The sequence below is a fragment of the Xyrauchen texanus genome, chromosome 6 (assembly GCF_025860055.1).
Source record: "Xyrauchen texanus isolate HMW12.3.18 chromosome 6, RBS_HiC_50CHRs, whole genome shotgun sequence".
Lineage (NCBI taxonomy): Eukaryota > Metazoa > Chordata > Actinopteri > Cypriniformes > Catostomidae > Xyrauchen > Xyrauchen texanus.
Window position 1 is genome coordinate 45,823,260 of NC_068281.1, and position 18,801 is coordinate 45,842,060.

Genomic DNA, 18,801 nt, shown 5'->3' on the forward strand with positions numbered 1-18,801 from the left:
CATAAATTAATTAACCAAGAATTCTTAGATTTGTATAAATACTGTATAAGTTGCAAGGAGTAGATGTAGCTGAAATCCAAAACTTTTTATGCAAATTGGATATCCCAGTCTTGTGATTAGGACTGAGAAGAACTTGAGAAAGAAATTTCGAAAGAAGAGATTCAATTTGAAGTTGTTGCACTGGCTGGACGTAGAACACCTGGTTTGGAAGGTTTCTTAATGGATTTTTATTAAAATAATAAAGGAATCCGAACCGATACTTTTGATGTATAAGGAGGCAATTCGTAAAGAAGAATGACCAGATACTTTAAATCAGGCTTTAATTTTTTTACAATTTTGATAAACCTGACAAAGACCCTGATCTATGTACCTCATACCGACCAATCTCACTGCTTAATTCTGACTATAAAATTCTCAAAAAAATGGCCGTGTTACAGTTAGAGCAGGTTTTGCCTAATTTAGTTCATATGGGTCAGACTGGATTTATTAAAAATAGATCCTCCTTTGATAACATACAGAGGCTTACGAATATTATGTGATTCTGAAAAACAAAAAGATTCTCCGGTGATTGCTCTTTCTTTGGACACAGAAAAAGATTTCGACAGAGTAGAATGGCCTTATTTGATAACTATTTTGCAAAAAAAGAATTTCAGCCCTAAATTTATTGATATGATTCGTATGTTGTATGGAAGTCCATCGGCAAGCGTCCGTACTAATGTACTAACGATATATCTTCACACTTTAATTTGTCAAGGGAAACCAGACAGTGATGTCCTCTATCTACACTACTTTTTGCACGAGCGGTGGAACCCCTGGCCATTGCAATATGCCCACACAAATCAATCACTGTGCTAGAGATAGGAGGCTATGTACACAAAATATAATTGTATGCGGATGATGTTATGTTAAATTTAACTAACCCTGAATCATCTTATCTCAATTATTGGAAAACTTTAGAGAAATACCTGGATATAAAATATTATGATGCCACTGAATGTGGCTGCAGTGAAAATGCCCTTAAATAACATCCCTTTTACATGGAATTCAGAAAAGATTGTTTATTTAGGACAAAATATTCATATGAAGTTGGAAGAAGCATATTATTTGAATTATTCCCCATTACTTAAAAAGGTAAAGAGAGACCTGGAAAGATGGAACTAACTAAAGTTATCACTAATTGGCAGGATAAATTGCATAAAAATGAATGTTCTTCCTAAATTTTTCAAACTCTTCCGATTTCTATCCCACAAAAGTTTTTTAATAATCTTAATAGCTCGATTAGAAAAGGTAATTAGATAAGATTGTTTACTTGTATTCTGAACTGATTCTGTAAATTGTTTATATGAAAATAATGAATATATTGATAAGAAATAAAATTAAAAAAGACAGACATACTTTGAGTCAGGGGACAAAGCAGGGAAACCCTTTGGCAGATACATAAAATAGTTTTTTCCACCATTCCTTCAGTGAAGTCTTCTGGAGGCCATCTATTTACTTCTGCCACAGATATTAATAAAGCCTAAGAATTACATTTCGATCTTTATAGCTCAACGTTTATGTGTACCGGTAAGAATATTAGCAACTTTGTAGAGCCATTAGAACTTCCTAAAATGATGATTGATCAAAAAGACTTTCTTTACTTTTGAGATATTATTTTGGAGGAGCTTGTTGAGGTAATTAAAGTTTTGCCAACAGGTAAGGCACCAGGGCCGGATGGGTTTGCCACAGAATTTTTTAGATCTTATGTCACAGAACTGGCTCCACTTATGTTAGGAGTTTGACACAAGCCCTGATCAGTCTCATTCTAAAAAAGATAAAGACCCAAATGAATGTAAGATTTATTGTCCAATTTCTCTGATCCATTTAGATGTACAAATATTGTCTAAAATTGATTAATCCTTGTGCGTCCTTTGGGAAATTTTGGCTGTGTTAATGCCAACATCATACATTTTGCCAAAGGTGTGTATTTTTTGGGGTAAATTTTGGAATTTCAACCTCCTATAATCCATCTATAATACACTGTGTACACAAAATAGTTACAATCAGGACATTCAGGACAAAAATGTCCCCATTGAAACCCATTAAAACTGCAATATTTCATCCCAGTGCCATTAAAGCATAAAATCAAGACTTCTATGATATTATGCTTTCATTCTGGAGCCTTGATATAATAATATTTTCCACCAGATGGAGCAATGTTTCTCATGTTTAGCCTATGGAGCAAATACATGCTTTTTTTCCTATTTTCTGTTTGTTGTATTATAGAGCACTGCAGGCCAATTTAATAAATGATGCAGCTAAAATTGTGTGGGTGTGTTGGTATGGATGTCAGAGTGTGTTTTTTATGTGTGTATTGAGAAGTGTGTGTGTGTGTGTGTGTGTGTGTGTGTGTGTGTGTGTGTGTGTGTGTGTGTGTGTGTGTGTGTGTGTGTAAAAAACAACAATGGCATTATGTAAACAAACTGGCATTTAAAGTGTTAAAATCCTGAAAATTTATTAATATTTGGTAGATATGATAAGGACTGATGTTGGTTAAGAAATCTAAGTAAGTTTCATATTTTTGTCCTCTTATTGTGAGGTTATTTTTATAAATCTGACACTGCACAAAAAATAATAATGCATCAAAATCAATGTTGTTGCTAATCATTGACATATCCCAGATTGTGAAATAATCATAATAAATATATATATATATATATATATATATATATATATATATATATATATATATATATATAAGCAATTAGTATATGAAAGATAATTAATTTTTTGTTTTTCATAAAACACAACAGTGGCATTATATAAACCAACTGGTTAAAATCCTGAAAATGAACGAATATTTGGTAAATATGATCAGTACTGATGTTGGTTAAAAAACAAACTAATTGAAAGTGGAAAATAATATTTATAAATAATATTATTATGGAAGTATTTTGACAAGGACATTTTTGTCCTCTAATGATTTCTGAGTAACTTTATTAAATTGATGCACAAGGGTTAAGAACATGATACTATAATAGATTCATCAAAATAGTAAAGATAGATTTGAACATTATTGATGAGGGAAATCAGGAGACATTATAAAAACACTGAACAGTGCGCTTAATGAAAACAAGACTAATAATATACAGTAAATAAACACAACACTTCATTTAAACAGTATTATTACATATACAATTCACACAAGAGACATAACTTCATAAATTTTATAACAGATTCAGATGATCATTCTTCAATAATCACTTCAGTTCCAAACAAGCAAACAGTAAAATCATTATAAATACTATCTGTAAACACTTTATCGATCATTATTTTATAAAGTACAACTGACCTACTATTTTAAATCTTATAATAAGCATCCTCTACTCTCTATCCTAATTAATATACACGTTATTAGAGATTAGTATTTAAGTGATTCAGAAACATGCTAATATTTGATGCCGTAAGATTGCTTTCCACAATATTTTAATGTAACTTCGTTATTTATGGTATAACCACTTTTATATTTGAAGTTACTATTTTCTTCTATAACTTTCACTGACTTATCATAACCACTCTGTTCATACTCCTTCCCTTAACATCACTAAAAGCGATGATAAACGTTCATCAATAACGCAGAGTATATGATTAAATCATTACTCTACATCCGATTCACGCTCAGGAAAAAGTATCACAAGTCTTCATCGTGGTTTGGAAGACAAAACACTTTCGAAACACATTACCAAGTTAAATGCTATAGAAATGATCCCTGAAAGTATAGTCTTAACTTCTAAACACAAATCCAGTGCTACTTTATTCTGATACTCTCAGTCTCACAGACGGTGATCGGTTGTTGCTTTCTCTTGATACACACTAAGCAGCGATGAGGAAAACAAACAGAAAACGGTATTTACATAATTTCTTAAGCTCTAAAGACCTATGACAAATATGTATTTTAATAGCGAAACACAATTTCTCCGTTGAAATAAAACATTACATTTAATATATAATATATTCAAGTACCCGAAAATGTGTGTGCCCTTATTCATCGATGAGAAAAACAACACATCACAATAACCCAACAGTAAAAGTTTGAAGCTTGTGCTTGCTGGTCGGGTTACATATATTACTTATACCACAGAAGATACTTTATTTTAATTATAAAAGCACAATCAATTAATGTTATTTTAAGCATTTATATTTATCCACAATGCAAATTCCAAATCCATGATCAGTTTGGTGAACAAGCAACCAATCAGCTAAGAGATAGCTTACAAGCTCCACAAAAGAAGAAAAAACTATTGGATAAAACAAATGTAGACTTCTGAATTTAAATCTGAAATATTCTGATTTTAACCATCTAATGGCATACATTATTGTTATTTGAAAATTATTATTATTATTATTATTATTATTATTTTAAATCTGCGCATCGGTGCACCAGTAAAAAGGGTCCGGAGAGAACTCGCTACTCTACATCAAGGTTCCGACAAGCGTGAAAGCCAAAGATTTTCATTCATCAGAGCTATTTTTTTGAATATTTATTAGAATACTGGGTTAAAAAGCAACTTTATATAATTTGAAGGTATTTGATTGCTTAAGATTTGCTTTAAATAAAAAAGCTAACATAATTTAAATAACAACAGTACGTTTTGAAAATGAGCAATGAGGCAGAGTCTGTATAATGGCGGAGGAAGATAAACACTTAAAGTAACTGAACCTCAAATATATGAAAACACTTTTTTTAATTGACGCACAAGGGTTAAGCAATTACATCTATTCTGTACATTTAGATCAATTGGGGTTTATTTGTGGTCGTAGTTTCTCTGATATTATTAGACGTTTTATAAATATTATGTGGTCAGTAGCGAATGATCAAACCCTGATTGCTGTCATCTTACCTGACACCCAGAAGGTGTTTGATTAGGTGAAATGGGAATATCCTTTTAAGATTTTGTAACTGTACAGGTTTGGGAACACTTTTATTGTGTGCATTAAGTTACTTTATAAACAACAGTGCAAATTAATGGATTTATTTCGGGTTGTTTTTTTCGGCTGTCCTCTCTCCTCTTTTTTGTTCTGTCTTGCCCTGGAACCATTAACAACCACAATAAGAGGATGATTTTCCTGGTATTGTAGCAGGAGGTGTGGTGCATAAACTTCTACTCTATGCAGATGAAATATTATTATTTGTCTCTGACTCTAAGTAGATCTATACCTAGCCTTCACAAAATTACTTTTTTCTCCAAATTTTCAGGATACAGGGTGAACTGGTCTAAATTGAAAGCACTTGCTCCAAGTTTTGGTGATGGAGCCTCTGGGTTATGGGAAAGAGATTTGAACATGGTATTGGACGATGGGGAGTGAGAATTAAAAAAAAGATTCAAAACCATGTCTAAGGATGCAAGAGGACACCTTATTCATTTAAGATTTTGCATATCGCATCATTTCTACTCCACTCCCTCTAGATTGTTTAAGCATTGTTTAAAAGGCACACCTACCTACTGGCGTTGTCTGTTGGAATATGGAGACTTGGAGACAGTGGTTCAGTGCTAAGATTCAAGAATTCTGGTTGAGAGTCCAGAATTTTATCTCTGAGGTTTTAGATACTCAAATGTCAAATGTCAATGGGTGGTCATTAACCCTCATGCACTCTTCTGTCATTTTTGACTGAAATAAATGTTGTTTCTTCAATAAAACTGGTTTCCTTTATCTGATGGGAACGAGACTTGGTGACTTTGTCCATTTGATATCTGAACACAAACAAAGAAATTGGAATTGATTCGTTCAGTCTAAGTGGTAGAAAAAAAAACTTGTACTGTTACCGATCAAAAGTGACTGCCATAAGAAATGAATGGGAAACCCTAAAAATCACATATATTTATTTTCATTCTTTATTATATAAAATCAGCCACAATGAAGAAAAACACAGACATGAAGGGGTGAGACTACCAAACATCAAGAGTGCAAAACAAACACACCCCTGAACTGGTCAGTTATTTTTTTTATTACAAATAAACCAGACACAACGCAGAATGAACGAACGCACGCGTGCGCACACACACACACATCTTGTTACAATCAGGGATAAATTAGGTTATTACTTGTTATTCTTCTTAGACGACTCAAGATGGCGCAGAGTATGGCTGCTGCGTTGTGAGCTCTGACAACACTGCGGTTTTTTGTTTGTTTTGTTTACAGTTTTTTGTTTTTTTGTCTTGGATGATGTCTGCCTTATTGTATACGACAGACAAACGCTTCTGGACATTGGTTCTGCAATTAAATACGAAAACCGTACTTCAAATTCCAAATTGTCTGGGCAGCCGGCCACGGAAAAGCGTAAGGAAAAGGGGAAAAAGAGCCGGCGTTCTCATCAGAGTAAGACATCGCACAAATCGCCCCCCGCTACCCAGTATTCTACTGGGAAACATTTAATCTCTGGACAACAAGCTCTTCAAGTTGAGAGCGTGGATTTCTTTCCAACGAGAGACGAGGGACTGCTGCATTATCTGCTTATGCATAATGCTGCATAAGCAGAGAGACTCTGGCAGATGGATGTGCTTCCATGGCAAAGTAAAAAGATGAGTACCCGATCCAAGACCAGGAAGCGATAGAACTCCTGGAAACTAAGACGAGAGTAGAAGTGAATAAAGTTAAGCGATATGCAACCTTGCTTTTGCATGTTAAGAACATGCCACACTTGAAGGCCCCTCAGGAGGCTGTCATCCCACAGCTACCAGCAATTGAGAGGAAGCTGGCTAAAGATCCAGAGCAAACAGCTGCCTACACCGCAGAGATCTTGATACTGAAACAGGCAGGATATGCAGTTAAGCTGGAACTTTTAAATTATTAAACTAATTAAGTGGCAATGGCATATGAAGTATCCCATGTCTTATGGTTGGAGTTGGCATCAGTTCATCCCCTGAAGTCCATCATAATAGACTGAAGTGATGTTTGTCTGGCACCGGCTGCATTTAGTTATCATCACACAGTAACACATAGCAGTGGAGTCCAACACGAAGCAGGAATTGAGCTGGATCCAGCCGGTTCTGGTGACCTCAGTATAGGAGTCCCGAGGTTGAGACAGGGAAACAAATTAAATAATATAAGCATAGATGCCATTCAATTTATTGCAGAGTTATAGATCATGATCAATGTTTCTGGTTTCTGGTTCCGGCAGACTAAACTAAAGCAGCCTAATTGAAGGATAAATTAGGTGTATGCCTGGCTAAATAGATGAGTCTTTACTCTAGACTTAAACTGAGGGAGTGTGTCTGCATCTCGAACAGTGTTAGGGAGACTATTCCATAGTTTAGGAGTGAAAAGGAACGACCTGCTTTTGTAGATTTTGATATTCTAGGAACTATTAACAGGCCAGAATTTTGCGATCGTAATGAACATGATGGAATATAGCATGGTAGAAGGTCACTCAAGTACTGCGGAGCTAGACCATTCAAAGCTTTGTACGTAGTTAACAGAAATTTTAAAATGAATATGAAATTTAACAGGTAGCCAATGTAACGATGATAATATGGGGCTAATATGATCATATTTATTGGTTCTCGTTAGCACTCTGGCTGCTGCATTTTGAACCAATTGAAGTTTATTTACTGATCTTGCTGGACATCCTCCCAGTAATGCATTACAATAATCTAGTCTTGAGGTCATGAATGCATGAATTAGTTTTTTGGCATCATCAAAGAGAGCATGTGCTGTAATTTAGCAATATTTCTTAGGTGGAAGAATGTTGTTCTACAAAAATATAATAATTTTATATTAAATAATAATAATATTATTTAATTTGGTAATTTGATATTAAAAGGACAGATTGTTATAAAATATAACACCCAAGTTCTTCACTGTTGAAATGATGTAACAGTACATCCATCGAGAGTCAAATCATTTTTTGGAGTTTTTTTGATCCAATAATTAGTACCTCTGTTTTGTCAGAATTGAGTAGAAGGAAATTTCTGGCCATCCAATCTTTTATTTCATTGATACACTGCTAATTTGGAGAATTGTGAAAACAATTAGGTTTTGAAGAAATATAAAGTTGTGTATCGTCAGCATAGCAGTGGAAACGTATTCCACGGTTCCTGATAATATCTCCCAGGGGAAGCATATACAAGGAGAAAAGCAGAGGCCCTAAAACTGATCTCTGTGGCACGCCATACTTTTCTTTTGTTTGGTTTGACAATTCCTCATTTACATAGACAAAGTGGTAGCGGTCTGCTCAATAGGACCTAAACCATGCTAATGTTACTCCACAAATGCCAACATAATTCTCCAGCCTATTCAAGAGACTGTCATGATCTATCGTGTCGAATGCAGCACTAAGATCTAAAAGCACAAGAAGAGAAATGCAGCCATGATCAGATGATAAGAGCAAGTCATTTGTAACTCTGATAAGTACAGTCTCTTTACTGTGATGAGGCCTAAATCCTGACTGAAATTATTCATATATACTAATTCTTTGTAGAAATGAACATATTTGGGAGGATACTACCTATTCCAGTATTTTGACATAAACGGGAGATTTGAAATTGGTCGATTAGCCAGTTCTCCAGTATCAAGTTGTGGCTTCTTAATAAGTGGTTTGATAACTGCCATTTTAAAGTTTCTTGGGACATGTCCTAAGGATAGTGAGGAGTTAATAATATTAAAAAGAGGTTCTGAAATTACAGGAGATACTTCCTTTAAGAGCTTAGTTGGTATTGGATCTACCAAACATGTTGTGGCTTTTGATGTTTCGATACATTTTGTTGCCTCTTCATGTGCACGTGAGGAAAACTATTGGACACTGTTTTCTGAGGTGCTATGATAAATTATTGCGTAATTCCATAATTTTATCTGTAAAGAAATTCATGAAGTCATTACTCTTGTGCTGCGATGTAATATCTGGTTCTGTTGAGGCTTTATTCCTAACCAATTTAGACACAGTACTGAATAAACACCTAGAATTGTTGTGGTTATTTTCTATGAGTTTACTAAAATATGCTGACCTGGCAGCTTTTAGAGCCTGTCTGTAGCTACAGACACTAACATTTTATGCACCACGATATACTTCTAATTTTGAATTCTTACACATGCGCTCCATTTTCCGAGCTCCTCTCTTGAGAGCATGATTGTGATCATTGTACCATGGTGCAGGGCTTATTTCTTAAATTTTCTTTAATCGAAGAAGGGTAACACTATCAAGAGTGCTAGAGAAGACTGCATTTATATTTTATGTTATTTCATCAAGTTCTTCTGGGCTTTGGGGTTTATTAAGAGTATGAGATAGATCTGAAAGTTTATTAGTGTTAGATAATTTTGTCATCTAATGTATTTAATTTATTTTGTTGATCTGCAATCCCCGTCTCGATACGGCTCAGCTGAGGGTAGAAAGAAATGACACAGAGTACCAATGCTATCAAATCTCTCTTCAACGTTTATTGTTTCAGCGTTCTGTTATATGGTCCAGAAAACCACATTCCACTGGACCCCACCAATGAAATAGTTCTTTACCTTATATGGGGGTGACATACATGTCTGAGCTACGTGTGAAACAATAACCTGGGGGAGTAGATTCAATTTAACTAATATATTCATCCAGTTTAAGCCAGGTTTCAGTCAAACAGAGCACATCCAATCTATGATCTGTAATCATTTAATTAACAATTAGTGCTTTGGTAGAAAGAGATCTAATGTTTAGTTGCCCTATTTATATATGATGTTTATATTTCATTTGTTTGTGTTGTTCAATTTTGACCTTAATAATTTTTGTTTAAATGATTTAGTGAGGGTTTTGTGGTTGGTAGTTTGGGGAACAGACACAGTCTCTGTGAGATATTTAGGTGATACTGTCTCTATGTGTTGTAGTTTATGGGACCTGTGTGACGTCTCAAGGCAGCTATTAGACATTCGGATTAAACAGTTTGTCTGCTTCCTGACCTGTGCAGCTGTTATTCAAATACTATCATTATTAAGACTATGTGCCAAATTACTAGAGAGGAGAGCGGCACCTTGCCTGGAGGGATGGAGTCCGTCTCTTTAGCAGGTCAGGTTTACCTCAAAAACTCTTCCAATTGTCTATAAATCCTATTTTGTTCTTCAGACAGCACTCAGACATCCAGCCATTCAGTGACACTAATTTACTATAAACCTCATCACCATGACTAGCAGGGAGGAGACCAGAGCATATTAAAGTGTCTGACATCATTTTCGCAAATTCACACACCTCTTTAAAGGGAAGCCGGACATCGTTAGTGCCAACATGAATAATAATTTTAGAAAATCTACATTTAGCATTAGCCAGCACTTGTAAATTTGATTTGATGTCAGACGCTCTGGCACCCGAAATTAAATTTACAATAGTGGCTGGAGTCTCTATTTCCACGTTCCTTACAATAGAATCACCAATAACAAGGGCTCTTTCAACATGATTCTCAGTGGGTGAATCACTGAGTGGGGAGAATCGATTGGAAACCCTAACAAGAACAGGAGAGTGATGTCTCTTTGCTGAGCGAGTATGCCGCCGAGACGTCACACAAATGCCCTACTGCGGGGGCTCTACAGCCGGAACCAAAGCGTGTTTGTTGCTCTCTGTACTACTCGCATCCGAAACAGTATCTACCGGCTTCTATTTCTCACTGACCTCCGCAAGCGTTCGGATGCGTGTCTCTAACTCATTAACCTTCTCCGTCAGCCTGACTAATTCTTTACATTTATCACATGTGAATCCCTCACTGCTGATGGAGGAGGCTATTGTAAACATGTGACATGCAATGCAGGAAGAAATAACATGAGGGTTTGAGATTGATGTGAATCCCTCAAGCAATTGTTTGCTGTTGTTGGTTGTTCTTGATAAGGGGTGTTTGAGATTGATCCAATAATCTTTGTAACACAGAGGAGCAAAACGGGTGCGCACTGAAAAATGCATACAGTTTAATTGCGATAAAAATAGAAAGCAGATGCAGGTGGAATATGCACGCAGTTGAATAATGAGAGAATAATGCGAGGGTAAACCCGATGCATGCTTAAAAATGGCAGATGTTAAGGATTAAAGGCTGAAAACAGATATATAAGCGATGCGAAAAATCTAGCAGGCTACAAACACAGACTCGAGCTAGGTGCCAGCAGCAACAGGTAAAATACATACAGGTGAAACAGTAGAAAAGCAGAAAAACCTGAAACGTGGTAAAATGACAAAGGATAAAACGATGAACGTATGAGAATAAGAATAAGCAATGCTAAGCAGGCTACAAACAGTCATGCAGCGTGCCATCAGCAACAGGAAGTCCAGTGACGTCGTAGTTTTTACAAAATTCTGGCTAGTCATCTTATCCCTTACACTACCAGAGCTAAGCTCATAGTGCAGCACCTGTGGGATAAAAAAGAGACTGGGATGACCCACACTTGCCCACAGATCTCAAGCAGACCTGGACAGAATGGGAGGAAGAACTGCCAAACCTACAGCATATTGTTCTTCCTAGGTGCTATACCAGCCCAGCTAAAGACACTAACATGAGCCAGCAAGATATCCTCATTTTCTGTGATGCCTCTGAAAGGGCCTATGTCTCAGTTGCTTACCTCCACACAGAGGATCATCAGGGAGAGGTAGAGGTGGCATTTCTTATTGCTAGATCATGAGTGGCACCTAAAAAACAACAATCGATTCGCCAGCTGGAACTCTGTGCAGCATTGACTAGAGCACAACTCGCTAAAGTAGTCAGAATGGAGTTGAACCTATCCATTCGCCAAATCATTCTGTGGACTGACTCCAACACAGTCCTTACTTGGCTTAAATCAGACTCTTGTCGATTTAAGGTGTTTGTTGGTACACAAGTTTCTGAGATTCAAGATATCACAGAGTAGCACACTTGCCATTATGTGCCATCTACCCTTAATTCAGCGTATGATATTACAAAAGGTAAAAGTCTTTATGAGCTGGGATCCGAAAGCCGGTGGTATCAGGGAAAGATCCTTTAAATATGTGGCCAGAAATCTCATGTCCTGTGACTGCAGATGATATGGAGCTCCGTAAAACGGCAGCCTGTTTTCTTGCCTGTTTCACCACCAGTTCATTATTCCCTGACATCAGTCAGTATAAGACATTTGAACAGCTCCTTCAATCCAGGGCCTGTCACAGGGCGGCTGGCAGTAATCCTACAGCTGAACACTAGACAGCTGCAACTGTCAGTGTTCTACAGCAAGCTCAGCAGGAATGCTCTCCTTCTGAATTGGAACAATTAAGAGCGGGTAAACCACTTCTCAGAAACAGCCAGCTAAAGACTCTAGCCCCTGAGCTTGACCCTGAAATGCAACTAATCAGAGTTGGAGGTTGCTTATGCTATAGCCCTCACTTAGATCCAGATACAGCACACCCTATTGTTCTAGATCCTAAACACCCTGTCTCTAAGCTTCTCATACAGAGTAATGGTTCTCAACTCCACCATCCAGGTTGCGAATGAGTTTTAACCGAACATCGGCGTAAATACTGGATTCTTCGTGGCAGAGAAGCCATCAAGCAGTGCCAACACATTTTTGTGGAGTGCCAGAAATGGAGGGGAAACCCTGAGTTACCAAAAATGGCAGACCTACCAACAGCCCGATTACGTTTATTCAAGCCTGCCTTTTATTCAACAGGAGTGGATTGCTTTGGTCCTTATACTGTTAAGGTAGGCCGAAGAAATGAAAAGCAGTGGTGCATCTTGTTCAAGTGCCTAAACATCCGGGCAGTTTACATCAATCTCCTACATAGCCTTGACTTTGATTCCTTTCTCATGGCACTCAGACGCTTCATAGCAAGATGAGGATAACCTTTTGAGCTCTTATCTGATCAGGGCACTAATTTCAAAGGAGGAGAAAGAGAACTGAAAGAGGCGTTCTCAGCTCTCGCCCCTGAACTGCAGAGAGAGCTGGCAAGCCAGCAAATTCAATTTTGTTTTAATCCCCCCAATTCAACTCACTTTGGTGTTGTTTGGGAACGAGAGATTTGCTCACTAAAACAAGCCTTGACTACTTGACAACTCTTGGTGCCCAGTCTGTTACCTTTGAAGTACTGCAAACTGTGCTAGTGGAGATCAAAGGTATCTTAAATTCCAAGCCACTGGGTTACACATCATCTGATATTTCTGATCTGGACCCTGTCACACCAAACTCCCTCCTTATGGGGCGTCCAGATTCATCACTTCCTCCCATAATGTACCTGAAGTCTGAACAGATCAGTCGACGAAGATGGCGCCACAGTCAGGTATTGGCTGATCACTTCTGGAAGCATTTCCTGAAGTATTACTTTCCTAACCTACAGACTCGCCAAAAGTGGCAAGATGAGAAATCAAATATTCAAATTGGCATTGTAGTTCTAATTGTTGACCCTCAGCTGCCCAGAGCACTCTAGTTGATGGGTCAGGTGTCAAAGGTATTCCCTGGAGTAGACAACAGAGTGAGAACAGCCCAAATTAAGGTGGGAGAGAAACTGTACACACGCCCAGTTGCACATCTTACACAACTACCTGCCATACCTGATTAAAGTAAAACTATTGTTAATGGTATTTAAGTTGTAGACCTTTTTTGTTATTGTGCACATTTCCTTCCAGAAATCTGAGGCGGCAGTAAAAAAGGCCATTGTTATTATTTCAATACTATGTTTTTATTAGTCCTATTTTCACAGTTCTACACTGGTCCGCATACAGAACTGTCCAGATCATGCAATCAGCGTTTAGAAAGTGATGAGCTGTGATCAGTTCCACCCCTAAACTGAGCTGAGCCGAAAGGGATGCAGACAGATGCAAGTTTTATTCTTAATACAATTTGTCTTTGCTGAAAGTTGTGTGCGTGACTATTAAGTAAGTAGAATGTATTCGGCTGTTTTATATCTCATGTACGCTATGCTCATTCCCTGTTTGGTAATATTGTGAAAGTTTACGGGAATTATTTAAAACACCAGTACAGGTGATTACCTTATATAACTTTCTAAAAAAAAAATCCATGTATATTTGCTTGGGGTTTTCATCAGTAATATTGTTATTATACCTAAGAGATTACTTCACAGGTATTTACAATCTTCATTTATGTGGGAAATTGTTGTATTTATACGCTTCTTTGAGTGATAAACAACTCAGTGAGCTCATGCGCTCTAACACATTATACAGAGTGGCTCGCTCATAGATTGGGTGTCAGGTTTCAGTTTCTCTGTAAAAGCAATACAGAGTGCATATATATAATGGCACATTTTCTCTTCTGTTATATATGAATCATTTGTATTAATTTATTTGAGTTTAGTGATTGCTGTTATTGTATTCATTGCGATTGTTGCACTGTATATACTTATGTTTTGCATTATTTTCTGTGTTTTAGAAAACCACACACATACCCGCATAAATGTATATGCGTAATCAAGCAAACTAAGCTCCATTACATTATTGTACTGCATATAAAATATAAATGGGACAATCTAAGGGCTTCCTTCAAACTTTTCTCATCTTAAACCATCTTCAAGAAAACCTCTTTCAGAACTTTGAACCCACTCCTATCATCCCCTACTTTGACCATTCAAACAACATACATCTACAACTGTAGCACCTTCAAATCTTTAATAAAATACAAACTTTTCTTTTCTTTCTCAACATTCTCTTTTCATTCAATAACACTTACTTTAGCCTTCTGTTCATGCAAAACTTTACATTTCCAACACCTATTTTGTAACCCTTCATCTTATTATTAACTTATTCCCAATCTGTTTTTGTTGTTGTTTAAATAAAGTCAAAGAAATTTCTTAGGAATATTTAATCTCTTTCTTGCTCTCAGGAGAAGAAATGTCCATTCTATCAGATCAAATAACACAAAAAACCTTGTAAGCTAAGAGAAAAATAAGTCAAATTTAAACAGAAGAAATTAGTAGTGAAGAGGCACCATGGAAAGAACACTAGAACATTGTAAAATATTGGTCTCAAATTTGTAACAAAAACTGTATATAATTCAACCATCCCTATAACTGATTTTAGTGCGCACATTTCTGAATATTTCTCAGCTGCCTAATCTTTTCTGCCACTGAGTTTGGGGCCCCTTATCTGTGTGGAAACACTGAACCGGTAGGCCTCATAGTCTTGGAAAAACCTTGCACCTGTCTTGTTCAATTGTTTCCACCAGATAACCCTAATAAAATAAATAAACTAGTTCAACAATGTTGATCAAAGGCTGCATGAAATGTGCCAGCATTCTCCACCATTTACTGTAAGGAAATACAGTTATACTCAGTAAAGAGACCAGTATGAACAAAGAAGACCAGGAGTCAATGTAGAAGTTTCAATCAATGAAATGGAAGTTTACTGAAGACAAAGTTCTCCACATTTCCAAAGGCAAAAACTGAAACAGAAAATGAGTTGAGGATCTAACCTCAAACTTACATAGATTACAAAAACAACAGTAATTATAGGCAATTACATAATTAGACAGAACACAACATTTCTCTCAAGGTTGAGAACTTCACTGGGACACTAACCTTATCCAGCTGGAACAAACATGATGAGAGGACAATACGTCCAAATACAACAGAGCCAAGTTTGCAGAAGTATACACTTTTAGTGATGAATGCTAAGAATGTATTTGTGTCAGTAATTAATGACCTAAAACATAACACAATAAAACTCTTACTTTGATCAATTAAATAGTGACAACTAACATGTGTATTTGTATTCTGAGAACTAGGCTAAATGTGTAAATACTGTTAACTGCATTCCTGACAGAAATCAGACTCTCAGTCATACCTCAGGGGACAAATACACAAAATGACCTGCAACATTTATGATATATATAACAATCTTAATAAATGCACATGGTTTAAAAACACAATGATTACACCTTTTGATTATAACTACATAAACAGGGGCAGGGGCAACTGTGGCTCAGTTGGTAGAGCGGGTCGGCTGCCAATCACAGGGTTGGCGGTTCGATTCCCGGCCCACACGACTCCACGTGCCGAAGTGTCCTTGGACAAGACACTGAACCCCAAGTTGCTCCCAAGGCTAGCACCTTGCATGGTGTGAGTGTGAAAGGGTGATTAGGACACAGTGTATAGTGCTTTGGTAACCTCTAAGGTTAAGAAAAGACCCTTTTATTGGGTAACTTAATCGAGCATTCAAACTGACACCCCCCCCCCGCCTGTTTGTGTTGTCATATGAGCACATAGATTTCTCCTAGCCAATCAGCGAAGATCAGGCTATGTCACTGATAGTCACACCATGGCATCTGACCAATCAGAAGTTGCGCAGAGCATTTCAAACTTCAGTGTCTTTCCGGATTTTGGAAAGTGAGGTTATGCGCTACTACCTACTCCCACATCAACGCTAATAACTTTGAAACAAAAAATGGTAAGTTGAAGAAACACACATTCTATGGCAATAGTTGTGCAACATGTTAAGATAGATGTTGTTTGCATAGATTTCTTAGAAAGAAAGTGACATTTGTGGCATGAAAAATGGTGAGACCATATTTGATCATACGCCCGTTCACGTAAGATTAGCGCAAGTGATAGCAAGTCCATATTTAGACATACGCCCTATGCGTATAGAAAGCCATACTAGGCACTGGATGTTATCACAGGTTTGAATAACATTATACAGTGATCCAGTGGGAAACGTAACACATTTATAGACATTTTCAAGCCATAGATATTGAAATATGTGTGGTTTTGGTCAGTTTTATGACCTTATAACAGTTTTTAATACTTATAATGCTATTTTGCACTTCTTATTATACATTTACACTTTATGTGTCAGTTTTATGCCCTTGAAACAGTTTTTATCATAGTTAAATGCCATGTACTGGTGTTTATTTTTACTGTGAGACTTATTACTGCTAAAATAAGTAATACCACCAGTACGTATAATGCTATTTTTCTTCTTATTTATATTTCAGTAGATCTGCACTTCACTGCTACTTAACAAATAACTCAAACTGGGCTTGATATTGACTCAAAAATGTACTCTCTTTTCTTTGCAGCTATCTACGCAGCTCTTTTATGGCAAAAGAGAGACTGTTGTGCCAGCCCACCCCAGCATCAGTGATGATGAGGGCTCTGAGGAGGAAGATGATGATGTGGCAGACCCTGACTTCCGTCCCACCCACCCACAACCTAGACACTCCAGGCTAGAGTGATATAGGCCCCTCTGCCAAGACGAAGTGTGTGCAGCCTGCATTGGCGGTGCTTGAAGATGATGATGACGACGATGATGAAGAGCCAGCACCACAAGCAAAGAGGCCAACTAAGAAGGGGAGGCCAGCAGCCAGGCTAACCACCTGAAGGAAGGCTGACCTGGACAACCCTGCCCTGCCTGAGTACCAGCACTGTCCCCCAGACTTCATTGAGACTCCATTTCAGTACTTCAGCAGGTACTTCAGCCCCCAAGTCATCAAGCACATAACATACCAGACCAACTTGTATGCAACCCAGAAGAACATCAACACCACCTTCACCACCACTGAAGACGAGATGATGAACTTTGTGGCTATCCTGATCTACATGGGGATTGCTGAGCTGCCTGCCATTGAAGACTACTGGGCAATGGAGACCAGGGTCACTCAAGTCGCAAACCTCATGTCATTGAAGAGGTTCAGGCTGATGAAGAGGCTTGTCCACTTCAACGACAACACCCAGATCACTGGCACCATCGACCGATTCTTCAAGGTGCGACCACTGTTCAGTCATCTGAATGCTGCCTTCAGGAGTGAGCCACAGACCCCCAAGCAGCCTGTGGATGAGGTCATGGTTGCCTACAAAGGCAAGACAGCTGGGAACCTGAGGCAGTACATCAAGAACAAGCCGGACAAATGGGGATTCAAGTTGTTTGCTAGGGCTTCTGAGGATGGCTTCATCCATGACATGGTGCTGTATCAAGGGTAGAATACGCTGAAGGCCCACGGTGTTCCCCTGACACCTGAACAAACAGCCATGGGTGTCAACAGCCAGATAGTCTCTGTCCAAGCCAGCACCATGTCCTCCTCCACCACCACAGCCATCTTTGCGGACAACTTCTTCACCAGCCTGGAGATAGTGCGGTACCTCAAGGACAAGAACTGCAGGTACACAGGGACAGCCAGGGACAACAGAATAGGCAAGCCTCCACTCAAAATCATCAAGGATGGAGAATAAGGAGAATAAGGCTGTCCCTCGTGGTACGTATGACTACGTCACCAGTGACAATGGGATCCTGGCCCTCAGGTGGAAGGACAATAGGATCGTCACTCTGCTGTCAACAGACATGGGGGCAGAGCCCATTTCCTCAGTCTACAGGTACTGCAGTGAAACCAAGAGGAAGGAACAAGTAAGCTGCCCTGCTGTCATCAAAAGCTACAATGCCAACATGGGGGGCATTGACAAGAGTGACATGCTGGTCCATCTCTACCGCACCCCCATGAAATCAAAGAGGTGGTACATGCGCATGTTTGCCTACTCTGTGGATGTCAGCCTCACGAATGCCTGGGTTTTCTACATGCGGGACTGCAAGGCTATTGGCCTTCTGGATGGCCTGTCTTTAAAAAATTTAGAATCCAGGTGTTCAGGGAAGCTAGGTCAGTCACATCACATCCCCGAAGGAGCTCAGCATCTCCAGGCAGCCTCAGCACTTCTGCTGACATCCCCACACCTGTCCAGGGACACCGCAGCTACAATCCAGATAGTTATGTGCGGTTTGACATGTCCCTGTTCCACGCCCCTGTCTACATTAACCGCCAGACCTGCAAAAACGTGGTCTGCAGGGTCTGCAAGGTCCATCTGTGACTCAATGCTGGCCGCAACTGCTTCATTAAGTACCACGAAGCCTAATTCGCTGGACTTGACAA

The 18,801-nt window shown here is 38.2% G+C and overlaps 1 non-coding gene across 1 annotated transcript; it reads right to left on the reverse strand.

Annotated features, from left to right (window-relative positions):
- Positions 1–3,550: 3,550 nt before the first annotated feature.
- On the reverse strand, positions 3,551–3,764 carry LOC127645901 (small nucleolar RNA U3). The gene has a single exon (XR_007970868.1). It is a non-coding gene; the product is annotated as a small nucleolar RNA U3 (small nucleolar RNA).
- Positions 3,765–18,801: the final 15,037 nt, after the last annotated feature.